General features: G+C 36.6%; 1 long non-coding RNA gene across 1 annotated transcript; it reads left to right on the top strand.

Moving 5' to 3' along the window:
- Positions 1 to 11,416: 11,416 nt before the first annotated feature.
- On the top strand, positions 11,417 to 14,418 carry LOC145109057 (uncharacterized). Its single transcript, XR_013708729.1, has 5 exons — positions 11,417 to 12,102; positions 12,197 to 12,555; positions 12,761 to 12,898; positions 13,217 to 13,285; positions 14,170 to 14,418. It is a non-coding gene; the product is annotated as an uncharacterized LOC145109057 (long non-coding RNA).
- The last annotated feature ends 203 nt before the right edge of the window (positions 14,419 to 14,621 follow it).

A 14,621-nucleotide genomic window follows, 5' to 3' on the forward strand; every position in this document is an offset into this window, starting at 1 on the left:
ATAGTGTATCATTATCAGGAAAATCGAAATCTTCAATTCCATTTTCATCATCACTAGCCAAATAATGTTCCTCGTAAATATGATTATTGGCCTCTGGTAGTTGATCGCCCATAACTAAGAAATTTCGATAGTGTTTCTATATGCTTTGAAAGTTGAAAAAATAAAATATTATAAACTGACATAGAAAAGAAATAGGGATGAAAACGGATTCTATGCAAATTAAAAGGCTTGATATTAGGGATCATTGATAAAAATAAATGATTCCGATTTGATTCTTTTTTAAAACATGATAAAGATAAAAATATTCATAAGGTACTCTATTCACATTCCAAATATAAAACATTTCAACAGTACATTAAAGTAATTTCTTACAATATTATTATGTAATTTAAAAAAAAGCTGCACAATATTTTATTAACAACATAATTTGTAACACCTGTTTCTGGTTTTTGAGGTCATTTATAATTTATAAGGGTTTTGTGCATGGACTCGGCGAGTTGGGAGTCCAACTCGTCGAGTAGGGTCGTGTATCTTGGACGCGGATTCGAAGTGACTCGGTGAGTCGGAAGGCTCGACTCGACGAGCCTGAGCTGTTTAATGAAAACCCTAATTTTGGAGTTTGCTCCCTATATAAACATCATTATAAACCCTAGTAGACTCCCTTAACACCATAGAAGGCTGTTTACGACCGCAAACTCGCTGGAGTATGAAGTGGGAGCATTTGGGAGCTTATCTTTGGGATTTTGGGGAGATTTCCAAGCCTCAAGAGGAAGTACCAATGGAGAATCACTAGATCAGGCATCCTTTTCATGTTGGGCATCTGTTTGAGGTACTGATCTGTTCTTTCAGCTGAAGTTTCTTAGATTTCTTTTTGGAAAATTATGGCCATCCTTGAAGGAAATGGAAGCAAGCTTGGATCTGGACATATCACAAGGATATGGTTCCAGATCTGGACCTTCTTAGGTCCCAAGTATCATAAAGTTGCATCTTTTATTAATCTTATCCTCTCTCCATGTATGAAAACCTTATTTGAGGGTTAGTTTTGGTGTTATGGCCATGTGAGGCCTTGTATGCGCGTAAAGTTTGCAACTTTACATGTTATCTTCACTAGTAGAGTATAGATCTGAAGTTTGGGGCCTTGAGTCCCACTGGAAGAGGCCGTAAACATGAAGGACTAATAGGGATTCGACAAGTTGTGCAAGAGACTCGGCAAGTCGAGAAGGTTTTCTAGTGTACGACCAAGAGTGTTCGGCCAAGGGTTTACGGTCATAGGTGTACGACCGTACACACCAAGGAACTCGACGAGTCCTTCGGGTGACTCAGCGAGTTGATGAGTTAAGCAAGGAACCCGCCGTGTGTTATTGCATGGAAGACCCCGGGAGGGAGCTGTTGGATAAGATGTCTAAGTCCATAACTTATTTGGTATATACTTGACCCGACCCGGCATGGTCCATTTGGGTTGCACTTCACCCAAACTAGTTATGGATAATTTTATGAGAGTTGTATACTTACGATTTATTAATATATTATAAGTTATAATATATTAATATAAAGTCATGTTAGCTAATTAGTTTTAATCTTGAATTAATTATGAATTAATTTAGTGATTAAAAGGAAGACTAATTAAATCATGGGCTATTATATTTATATGGTGTGGGCTAACACTCATTTGGAATGGGCTAAGTTTATATGGAAGTCCAAGGATGATCCATGGAGCTTTTACCCATGGATCCTTGGAAGAGGAAAAGACATGGGTTATTAGGGTTTCACCCTAACCATGTACACTATATAAACAAGCTTATGTTGCATGAAAAAGAGACTAATGTGTGTGTAAGTGTGGTGGCCAAAATCAAGAGTTAGTATACTCTCTCATACATTTTCCAAGTTTGTGGTGATTTGTGATTTCCATTTGAGGCATTCACATTATTGGTGCTTGGCTCTCAAACTCCAAGGAATCAACAATCAACAAAAGGTATGTAATTCATCTAGTTCTTTTATGGTTAAAAGTACCCCATGCCATGCTAGATAGGTTATAAACCTTGGAAAATAATATTTTGCATGTATCTTAGACAAACATAGATCCAAGGTTTAATAGGGTTGCATGTACACTTAGGAAGTGTTAGAATGCTCAAAACCCAACAGTGGTATCAGAGACTGGTTTTGTTTGTTTGATACTTGATGCAAAATAGTGAAAAAGTCGAATTTTGCTGTCTGCCTGATGAACTCGCCGAGTCCATGGGGGGACTCGCCGAGTTCATGAGTAAACTCATCCTACTCGGCGAGTAGGTTCGTGCACTCGGCGAGTAGGAGCCTCAGAATGCAGATTTTCGACTTTTGCTGCTGGAAATGGACTAGAAACATTACCCTAAACTGTTTTGGTGTTTTAAAACTTGTTTTAGTTGGTGTAATGGTTGTTCTAATCCATTTACAATAGCTTATATCAAAATTTCATGCTTTGTATGTGTTCATATAATTCTTGAAACTTTGATGATCATGTTCATGTTCTTATGAATTTAGAAGATGATAGGAATTATTTGCTGAATTGTTTAGGATTAATTCTTGATCATTTATGTGTTTTAATGGAGTCCATAATTTGTCCTCAAGTTATGGATATCCAAAGGTCACTTCTTTTAAACACACACTTAAAACACATAAGTTACATGGAAATGAAGAGTCTTCATTTTTATGAACCTTTAATTCATAAGTTATGAAATGAAAAGTTTTGAATAGTTTCAAAACTTGTCCTCAAGTTTTGGAATTTGTAAAGTTACACACACTTTAATATACTTTAATTCCAAACCCTTAGAGTTTTAAAAAGTTAAAATTCAACCCTTATACTGTTTATAACATTAATGGTTAATTATTATATATATGTATAAGATTAAAGTCGTCTTACCGCTAGTACGCCTCATTCACGAAGCCAGTCTATAAGGTGGGTATAAGGTTGTTGCCTATAAAATGGCAACTTAATGGGTGTCCACTCTCACCCACCGCTTGCTTGACTGGTGGAGGGTCATTAGCCGAACGGGTAGGACAAGGACTTATAAATTCTCATTAAAAGTATGATGAATATAATAAAGTAACTAAACCTCTTATAAATTCCCAATCTTAGTTACTTTAGGAAAATGTGAATATGGTGCTAACCCATGAAATTCACACTTTGTACCTTACCAAGTCGTTGGTGGAGCGTGTGTGGTTAACCGGCACACTAACTTGGACTAGTAAGGATCACGAAGGGTGACTTAATGTTTATCATAGATCGGTGGAGCGTGTGTGGTTAACCGGCACATTGATTAGGTGATAATATTAAGGGTACCAAGTGAATTTGCATGGTTATTCACACCTTGTTTTGTGATCCTCGGCATCCCAGTCACAAAACTTGAAGGGCACAATCGAGATTGAAACATGCCATTGAAAAGTTCAATGAATCTCAAAAGAATCTAAGAATTTCAAAAACCAATTAAACCTAATAATTCATTTCGTTTTCATGGTGGAAATTGGTGAATCGTCATTCACCTACCTTCAAATATATTATAGCTTAGATTACGGCATCCCTCTTCTAAGTTATAATATATTGTGTTGGATCCTAGCCTTAATATTACATTTGGGTGTATTATTAAGGATTCGATATATCTAATCTAGACTTGTTTTCTTCTTTTCAGATGTCTTCCAACAACAAAGCTTCGGGCTCTAACCCTACTGGCTCCTTTTCCCTCATGAACCTTTGTGGGAGGGTCATCTTTGATGGTTCCAACTTCATGGATTGGATCCGGAACATCAGGATGGTTACTCGTTACGAGGACAAGGAATATGTCCTCGATAAGGAGCTAAAGGAGCTTGATGAGTCCACTGCTACTCCTGAGGAGGTCGCTGAGTATCAGGCACATGAAAGAGATGCCACCAAGGTGGCATGCATCATGATGGCCACCATGACAGCTGAACTCCAAAAGTCCTATGAGGACTATTACCCTTTTGAGATGCATCAGGATCTGATGGAAAGGTACCATCAGAGTGCTCGTCAAGAGCGGTATGAAATAATCTCCTCCATGATCACTACCCGTATGAAGGATAGCGAACCAATCACGAGCCACATGCAGAAAATGCAAAGGTATGTGGACCGTCTAATGAAACTGAATGTGAACTTCCCTGAGGAGTTGGCAATTGATATCATTTTGCACTCCTTGCCATCGTGTTATGATCAATTTTGTATGACATACCACATGAACAAGGAGGAAGTCACACTCAGTAAGCTTCAAGGACTTCTGAAGACTGCCGAAAGTGGTCTTAAGAGTAAGTCGGTTGCTACTCCTACTCCTACTACTACCCCTGTTTTGGCTATCGGGCAAGGCAAAGGGAAGAAGAGGAAGCACCCTTCGAAGGGTACCAAGGGAAAGTCCCTTGAAGGCTCCTCATCTGGAACCAAAGGTGGTTCTATCACTCCTTCTGCCATCCCTAAGGATGCTGAATGCTTCTACTGTCAAAATAAGGGGCACTCGAAGCGAAACTGCCCAAAGTACTTGCAAGATGTCAAGGATGGGAAAGTAAAACCATCCCATGCAGGTATTTACACTATATTGTCTAATAACTCACCATATTCTAATTCTTGGGTTCTTGATACAGGTTGTGGTATTCACATCTGTTGTGACTTGCAGGGCCTAAGAAGAAGTGAGGATGTGGAGCACGGAAAGATAAACTTAATCATGGGGAACAAGAAGGTTGCACCTGTTACCAAGATTGGAGTTTATACTTTGTTGCTAGATAGTGGGTTAAAGTTAGATTTGAATAAATGTGTGTACTCGTCTGAAATGGCGAGGAATATTATTTCCTTTCATGCTTTGTACAAACAAGGTTTTACCTTTTCTTTTGATAATGAAGTTGGTAGTATTAATGCTTTCTTTAATAATATTCTTTATTTTAAAGCATTACCTTGTAATGGTGTGTATGAAGCTGTATCGGTTGTAGATAATTTAGGGAATAATGTATTGTGTATTGATTCTTCTACTAGCTTGGATAAAGCATCTTTGTGGCATTGTCGTCTTGGACATGTAAGCAAGAAACGCATAGGCCAGCTCCAAAAGGATGGAGTTTTGGAGTCATTCGACCTCAAGTCGGATGATAGTTGTGAGTCTTGTCTACTTGGGAAAATGACAAAATCACCCTTCACTGGTACTTGTGCAAGGGGTGAGGGTTTGTTGGACCTTATACATACTGATGTATGTGGACCATTCAAAACCGCCACAAGGGATGCTAATCGCTATTATGTGACCTTTATTGATGATTTTAGTAGATATGGTTATGTCTACTTAATCAAACATAAGTCAGAAACTTTTGAAAGGTTTAAAGAGTTTAAACAGGAAGTAGAAAATCAATTGGGCAGGAACATTAAGATGCTTCGATCCGATCGAGGTGGTGAGTATCTTAGTACTGAGTTCCTCGACTATCTTAAGGAGTGTGGGATTGTCTCACAATTGACACCTCCCAGGACACCACAGCTGAATGGTGTGGCTGAGAGGCGTAATCGAACTTTGTTGGACATGGTTCGCTCTATGATGAGTCGAGCTTCGCTACCAATCTCTTTTTGGGGGTATGCCTTAGAGACTGCCGCCCACATCCTTAATCTAGTCCCTACAAAGAAGGTTGCCAAAACACCTCATGAAATGTGGACTGGGAAAGTTCCCAATTTGGACCACATCAAGATTTGGGGTTGCGAGGCTTTCGTGAGGCGCGAGACTCATGACAAGCTCGAACCTCGAAGTGAAAGGTGTATTTTCATCGGCTACCCACAAAAATCCTTTGGTTACCTCTTCTACAGACCTAGTGAGAATGTGGTCTTTGTGGCTAGGAGAGGGGTCTTTCTAGAGAGAGAATTTATAAACCAAGGAGACAGTGGGAGGCAAATTGACCTTGAAGAAATTCAAGACTCAATTGATGAAGGAACCTCAGACACTAGCAATCAACTTGAGGAGGAAATTCCTGTTGATCCAGCTGACGAGTCTATACTTCCGAGGCATTCCACAAGGGTTAGGAACACACCTGAGTTTTATTATGGATTTCATATTACTACGGAAGGTGATACATTTATCAGTGACAGTACACTGGTAAATCTGGATGAACCTAATAGTGTTAAGGAAGCCATGGCAGGCCCAGAGTCTGCTAAATGGAAGGAGGCTATGGACAACGAGATACAGTCCATGTATGACAATCAAGTTTGGAACTTGGTTGACAATGTACCAGGCCGCAAGACAGTCGGGTGCAAATGGATCTTCAAGAAGAAGACCGACATGGATGGGAAGGTGCACACTTATAAGGCTCGACTGGTTGCGAAGGGGTTTACTCAGACTCAGGCTATTGATTATGATGAAACCTTTTCACCAGTAGCAAAGATTAAGTCTATTAGGGTTATGCTAGCCATTGCTGCATTTCATGATTATGAAATATGGCAAATGGATGTCAAAACCGCTTTCCTTAACGGAAAGTTGGCTGAGGATGTTTACATGAATCAGCCAGAAGGTTTTGTCAGTGCAGAGTACCCCAATAGAGTGTGCAAGCTTGAGAAATCCATTTATGGATTGAAACAAGCATCTCGAAGTTGGAATCTTTGTTTCGATGAGAAGGTCAAAGAGTTTGGTTTCTCAAGAAGTGAAGATGAGTCCTGCATGTATGTCAGAGCTAGTGGGAGTATAGTTAGCTTTTTGGTACTGTATGTGGATGACATACTACTCATAGGAAATGACATCCCAACCTTGCAGAAGGTTAAGTCCTGGCTTGAGAAGTGCTTTGCTATGAAGGACCTTGGAGAAGCTACCTATATCCTAGGGATAAGGATATTAAGAGAAAGGAGTAAAAGACTAATTGGACTTAGTCAGAGTATCTACTTGGATAAGGTGTTGAAAAGGTTCAACATGCAGAATTCAAAGAAAGGAGAATTACTGATCCAAAGCAATGCCAAATTGAGCAAGGCTCAGAGCCCGACTACAGAAGATGAGATAGCTGAGATGAGTCGATTACCTTATGCTTCCGCTGTTGGTTCGATCATGTATGTTATGACTTGTACTCGTCCTGATGTGGCCTTCGCTTTGAGCATGGTCAGCAGATATCAGGGGAACCCTGGCAAGGCTCATTGGACTGCGGTAAAGAATATTCTCAAGTACCTGCGGAGGACTAAGGATTGGATCCTTACCCTTGGTGGGAGTGATGACTTGAGAGTAGTAGGGTATAGTGATGCTAGCTTTCAGACTGATAGGGATAACTTCCGCTCTCAGTCGGGCTGGGTCTTTACCTTAAATGGAGGGGCAATCACTTGGAAGAGTTCCAAACAGGAGACTGTAGCTGATTCGACTTGTGAATCAGAGTACATAGCAGCGAGTGAAGCGGCAAAGGAGGCGATATGGCTGAGGAACTTCATCGGAGACCTTGGAGTTGTACCAGCTATTAAGGAGCCTATGGAGATTTTTTGTGACAGCAATAGTGCGGTTGCCTTAGCCAAGGAACCAAGAGATCATGGCAGATCCCGACACATTGACAGAAAATATCACTTCATAAGACACAAGATAGAAGAGGGACTCCTCGTGGCAAAGAGGGTATCGTCAGATGAGAACCCTGCGGATCCCCTTACGAAGGGACTGACGAGGGTGAAGCATTTGCAGCATGCGAGGCGCATCGGGCTGAGGGATGATATTAGTTTTACAGATTAGATAATTTTTCTGAAACTTGTAAAATGTAATCGACGTTTGATGATGAATAAAATGTGTGATTTATTTATGAGTAAAGTGTTACTATCATTGTCAATTATTTACTATTGTTTCAGTTTTGCATGTTTTGACTTCCAGAATAATTAATTTATTCAAACCTCCACAATCGGTCATACGTCGGAAGTAGGTATGAATCAAGATTGTCATGAATTGGGTTTGTAGATGGCTAAAGGTGTTTAGACATAGCAATGGTTGCTACAACATTCATGAGTACTCATAAGTTATGAGTATTGGAATAAACCCACGCTCACTTGTATCACTTCATGGAATTTATCTCGAGTGATCGTGAGACGGTAATATCATATAAGTCTTCAAACCTAGAGATATGAGTTGTTACCTATGAGTTGGTTGTGCATTGATTGCACGTAAACGCATCAGTAACTTGATGTTATAAAACGTGCCTTTGTGTGCAATTCAATAAGTAGTAGAACAAGCATATGAGTCGAAGTTTATCTGTTCCTTCTAGAAATAGAAGCGATATCTGGGCCCCTCGATGATTTTGTGTTGACCCATGTACCGGGCCCGGTCAGAACTAAATTGATGTGTTCAGTTAAGTTCTTTGTCAAACAAATCGGAAATCGAGAAACAACTGCTAGACAATAAGTAAGACATTGTTCCATGTATTTGTCCGGCTGATATCATGAGAGCAGAGGATTATATGATCACTTATCTAAAATGGCGCTTCATAGTTCACAAGAGTTTTCGAGAGCTACGATTGTCGGTTGGTTCCTGAAGTAATATAGGCAAATACAATTATTAGACTTATCCAAGTGGGAGTCTGTTGGATAAGATGTCTAAGTCCATAACTTATTTGGTATATACTTGACCCGACCCGGCATAGTCCATTTGGGTTGCACTTCACCCAAATTAGTTATGGATAATTTTATGAGAGTTGTATACTTACGATTTATTAATATATTATAAGTTATAATATATTAATATAAAGTCATGTTAGCTAATTAGTTTTAATCTTGAATTAATTATGAATTAATTTAGTGATTAAAAGGAAGACTAATTAAATCATGGGCTATTATATTTATATGGTGTGGGCTAACACTCATTTGGAATGGGCTAAGCTTATATGGAAGTCCATGGATGATCCATGGAGCTTTTACCCATGGATCCTTGGAAGAGGAAAAGACATGGGTTATTAGGGTTTCACCCTAACCATGTACACTATATAAACAAGCTTATGTTGCATGAAAAAGAGACTAATGTGTGTGTAAGTGTGGTGGCCAAAATCAAGAGTTAGTATACTCTCTCATACATTTTCCAAGTTTGTGGTGATTTGTGATTTCCATTTGAGGCATTCACATTATTGGTGCTTGGCTCTCAAACTCCAAGGAATCAACAATCAACAAAAGGTATGTAATTCATCTAGTTCTTTTATGGTTAAAAGTACCCCATGTCATGCTAGATAGGTTATAAACCTTGGAAAATAATATTTTGCATGTATCTTAGACAAACATAGATCCAAGGTTTAATAGGGTTGCATGTACACTTAGGAAGTGTTAGAATGCTCAAAACCCAACAGGAGCCTGTGGCATTGGATGTAAGACCATGTGGGGTAGCCCATGGCATTCCTAGGTAAAGACCATTTGGGGTAGCCCATGGCATTCTTACAGGTTTATGTTGCATTATGTGTAGATATTTCTGTGATATGTGATATGTTATGTGTGTTAATGCATGGAAGACCCCGGGGGGAGCCCATGGCAATTGGATGTAAGACCATGTCGGGTAGCCCATGACATTCCTAGGTAAAGACCATGTGTGGGAGCCCATGACACGTTGGATGTAAGACCATGTGGGGTAGCCCATGTCATTCCTAGGTTTATGTATGCATGGCTTATGTGTTATATGTAGCTTTTATAGCTAACAGGATATGTGATACATGTAGCTTTTATAGCTAATAGGATATGTGATATGTGGTTTGTGTGTGTGTGGTATGCTCTGGGGGACTCACTAAGCTTTGTGCTTACAGTTTACAGTTTTGTTTTCAGGTATCATCGATTTGGAAAAGAAGAGCTCAGATTGATCGCAGTGCACACACCTATGATTTCCGCAATGAATGATTTTGGGATGAACTCTGATAAATGTTTTACTTATTGATGATTTGAAATGTTTGGAATAAATGGTATCAATGTTTTAGCTATATTAAAAATGAATTTTTTACCTTTGAAAATTGGGTCGTTACATAATTCTATCAGAATGATATATCAATATGGATTCTAAAACTCTGCATATTATTTTATTTTCGAATGAATTCTATCAGAATACTGTAGCAATATGCCTTATAAAACCTATGAATTTGTGTTACCTTCAAAACATGACAGATAAGATGTATCAACATGGCTTATAAAACTATGCACATTGTATTCATTGAATATCATTCTATTAGAATAATGTAGCAATATGGCTAACAAATATGTTTACTATGTGTTATCTCCAAATCAATCTAGTAGAATATTATAGGAATATGGCTTACAATACAGTTAACTCTTAAATTGTTTAAGTTCAAGTCATTGTATTGCTCATTGTTTGCAAATTTTATTTTTGACATTATGTGTTTTGATTTTATGAAACATCAAACATATTTTATGAAATGCAATGAACCTTATTTTTTGACATTCTGTTGGAATTATAACTATAATGTTTTTCTTTGACATTCTGTTGGAATGATAAACTGTATGATCCTATAAAACATAAATATACCATAAAAACACAAACATCCTTTCAAACGTTAATTTTATTACACTGAAATGAAACTTAATAATACCATATAATTCATCAAAAACATACTTTTATTTTACTAAAATCAAACTTAATAATATCTAAAAACGACGAATTTGATGAATTTCTTGTAGTTCTATGCTTTCTTCAATCCAAAAGGACAGTTCCTGCTATCATGACCAAATCCAAAGCATATTTTACATCTTCTTTTGTCCTTCACAACTTCATTCACCGGATTCTTGGGATCATTGACATTACCCAGATCCTTCCCGGGATTCTAATCTTCATTATCGTGCAAGATTATCAGATTTGATACATATGTATATGCAAAAACAGTAAAAGGGTGTGTGGGGGATGTTTGAATCGAATCTTCATTATCACGGTCTGATGTTGTTGTTAATAATGTATGAATACCTGGTTCCGATTTCCAGTATGAACATCCATCAATTGTGTAAAACAAATTGATTATCAGCTAATGGAATCGACAATTGTGATCTGTTTGTGGGGAATCAACAATTGTCATCTGTTTGTGGGGAACGTTTGAATCGAGTATATAAAGAAAATTAAATTAATGATAACTAAATCAATCATAAATCATTGCCTAATATAAATGGATAACAATCAGACTAAATAGAGAATTAAAATGAAAGATTACATAATTACCCTTATATATTTAATAAAATAATTAATAATTTGCTTAATTGTGATTGGTGCATCCATGCACACAATATTTGTTGGAAACATTTGAACATAACTATATATATATATATATATATATATATATATATATATATATATATATATATATATATATATATATATATATATATATATATATATATTAACCTCCCATTGTAAATCCGTGTATAATATCTTTTTTTACGGATTATACCACATTATTTATTCTATGCCTTCCTCCAAATCTCAACCGTCTAAACTCGATGTTCTTTCAATTTAAGCCGCACATAAACTCCAATTTGGCGGTTTTTTGCAGTTCAGCGATCGGTTTCTACCCTCCTCCTCCTACCTACGATTGCTTCCATGTATAATCGATAACTGCTACAATCACGTCGTACAAATCGGCCTATATAAGAGTTCAATTTCAATGTATTTGCTTCAATCGTTCCATCAATTGTCTCAATTGCTTCAATCATTTGATCAATCATGGAGCATAAATCGACTGCGTCCATGTCGGTAACTGCTGCATCAGTTCGTCCTCATCCGCCTATAAATTGATGGTTCGCTGTTAGATGTTTACAGCTTCCAAAGACTTCTTCAACCATCACGATACAGAGGCTTCTTCGGTTTATAACTCCTTCCACTTTGCAACTGTAACGTTGGTTACCGGCGATACTACGTTCATGATTCAACTGATCTTCTCCGGCACCCACGATCTCCTCCATTCAAAATTGATTAAATCGTTGGTTTTATTATAATGTTCAATCTAACTATCGTTTATTTTTGGGAATTTGCTATGTTTTTTGCTATACGGTTTTCATTTATAATCACTTGCATAATGATTGAAAACCATAGAATGTCTCTCAATCCAAACGCCAAACCTTCTTCTCTTCCACTTTACAGGCGTAAATTATATGTTTATCAATCCTCCACTGCTCTCAAGGTAAGATTCTCTCTTTCAATTCTGTCAAATTTTTCATATCTTAAGAAGTTGTACTCATTCATATCCTTCATACGCTTGGATTTGTTCCCGTTAGGTTAGCTGTTGATGAAATGGAGCAACATCAAAATCTCCTGATTTGTTTTAAAACCGGTCAATTTTTCTTCCTTCAAGTATTGAATTTGATGCCAATTCGTTGTATGTATCTCGTGAACTCTAGAACTAAGCGATTTCTAATGAATTATTTTTTTGATTGGGTGATTTCTAATGAATGTTGCTTATGTGTATGATTCTGAAAAGGATTTGACATATATACCTTCAAATCACATCTTATGAAGTAACTGTATAATGACAGATTGAATGGTTGGCTGTGTATGATCTGTTAAACAGTCGATTTTAATTACAGACTATTAGAGTGAAAATCTGGCTTACAAGATGGCTCTTGGATTGCATAAGGTATCAAGCTATTTTATTAATTTTTTAAATGTGTTGAAAGACTAAGTTGTTTTATTTATGTTTGCAGGTTTTTTTATATTTTGTCTTTTTCAGTATCTTTTTATTAGTATTATTAAATTTCTATTACAACTATTTTCTTGCTACATATTGATGACTAACAGATGTTTATTTCAATTGATATTTTCTTTCATTGAGATTTATATAGAGATTATTGTTGAGGAAGTTCTTTTTCAAGGAAAACAACAAACAGTGGCCATGAAGCACCGAGTGTTGGCAAGGTTAGTTTAGTCTTTTCTTAAGAAAAACAACAAACAATGGCCAAGAAGCACCAGGTGTTGGCAAGGTTAGTTTAGTATTTTTCTCAACTCTTATTTGACATTTCTCAAACACACACACACACAGAGAGAGAGAGAGAAAGAGAGAGAGAGAGAGAGAGAGAGAGAGAGAGAGAGAGAGAGAGAGAGACACATTGTGCATAATATTTGAAATTGTGATTTTTTGTTGATTTTATGAAATAGTTGTGAGTTTTGAACATTAATTGAAATGGCTGTGAGTTTTGCACAATATCTAAAGTGATTGCAATAATTTTAAGAATTGTAATTTATACTTCATCTAAAATAGCAATGTGATTATTAACTTTTCACGGTGTTTACCCATGTAGGAAAAAGTTGGGAAGAACATCAAGAAACCTCATATTCGAGAAATGTGAGATCAAAAAAGAGCTAATAAGGTAACTCACCTTTATCTCAATCTTTCTTCTTTTTGTAGGAGTTCATGAATTGATTTTATAGGCACCACATGGATCTGTAGTTATGTATAAAACTGGAAGGTTAGAAACGTCTTCCATGTATGAACATAACATTTTTTTAAGTTGAATATAAGGTTTGAGTTAGACCTTATTATCGGTAACCATGGGACATCTTTTAAATCATGTGAATCTGACTATTGCAAATATCCCTACAGATGGGTTAGTCTATAACCTTTTAATTATGTGTTATCTTTTTTTATTTTAATATAGTTTTCCATGTTATTATGGATATCATAGATTTAAATAAAAATTTCAGTACAAATCCAATACAAGTTGTTGAAAAAACTTTCCAGCTTAGAAAAGCAGACATGGATTTGTTGGCAAAACCAGAGTCTGAACTACAGGTTGCTTTTATTAAGCTTTATCAACATATTTTTTGATGATTAATTACATTTGGCATGGGCATAAACAAAAATTATTTAAGAAAGGAAAGAATGGAAAAAATATGGTAATTTTTAACATATTTGAAGACATCATACTAAACTGATAGTGTTTAAGAATGGGTATTTGGGATTTGATAAGGAGATAAGAAGTATGTGGAGAAAATGGAAAAAATTAACTTTTTTTGATGATGAACAGAAAATATTGGAGTTTAAACAAACTTTGGGTTGAAAATTAGTTAATTTGGTGGTGGTTTGGTTGCAACTGGAAGGGGATTGGTTTTTTTGGAATAAAATATAAAAGGGTCAGGAATGAACCGGTGTGAGAATAAGAATAAGGGACATTATGGTCTTTTTTTGGTTAGTGTCAAACGTGACAGGTCTTTTCTTGACAGTTGGTAATATGAATGATCGAAATTATTGCAGGCATAAGGAAATGAAGAATTTGTTTGCCATGTCTCTTCTTTGGACTGAAAATGATAATAAAGGGTATTATGGTCTTTTTTGGTTACACTTAATTGTGATAGATGTTTTCAAGACAGTGTGAAGCTTCGAGTCCATGGTTGGCATGGGAAAAGGAGTCTGTTTGTTGTTTTAAAGATTTGGTGCAATAAAAGTTTTAAGGGGTATTTTGGTCAATTTCTAGATTTTTATAATAAAATGGTTTTTTCTCAAGATCGCTTTTGGAGTAATTTTATTTGTTGGATTCCACAAATCAAGAGCAAGTGGATCAAGGGGTATATATATATTCTTTATAACAATTTGAATGGTATGGAAACATGGAACATTGAAAGAGTTAAAAGGGAATATTGGCTTTTTAACGTAAAAGAAATATGATGGAAAAAGACAAGAGGAAAGTTTGACTTCTTATTACTTTT

The sequence above is a fragment of the Lactuca virosa genome, chromosome 1 (assembly GCF_052849685.1).
Source record: "Lactuca virosa cultivar CGN04683 chromosome 1, Lactuca_virosa_CGN04683_v6, whole genome shotgun sequence".
NCBI lineage: Eukaryota > Viridiplantae > Streptophyta > Magnoliopsida > Asterales > Asteraceae > Lactuca > Lactuca virosa.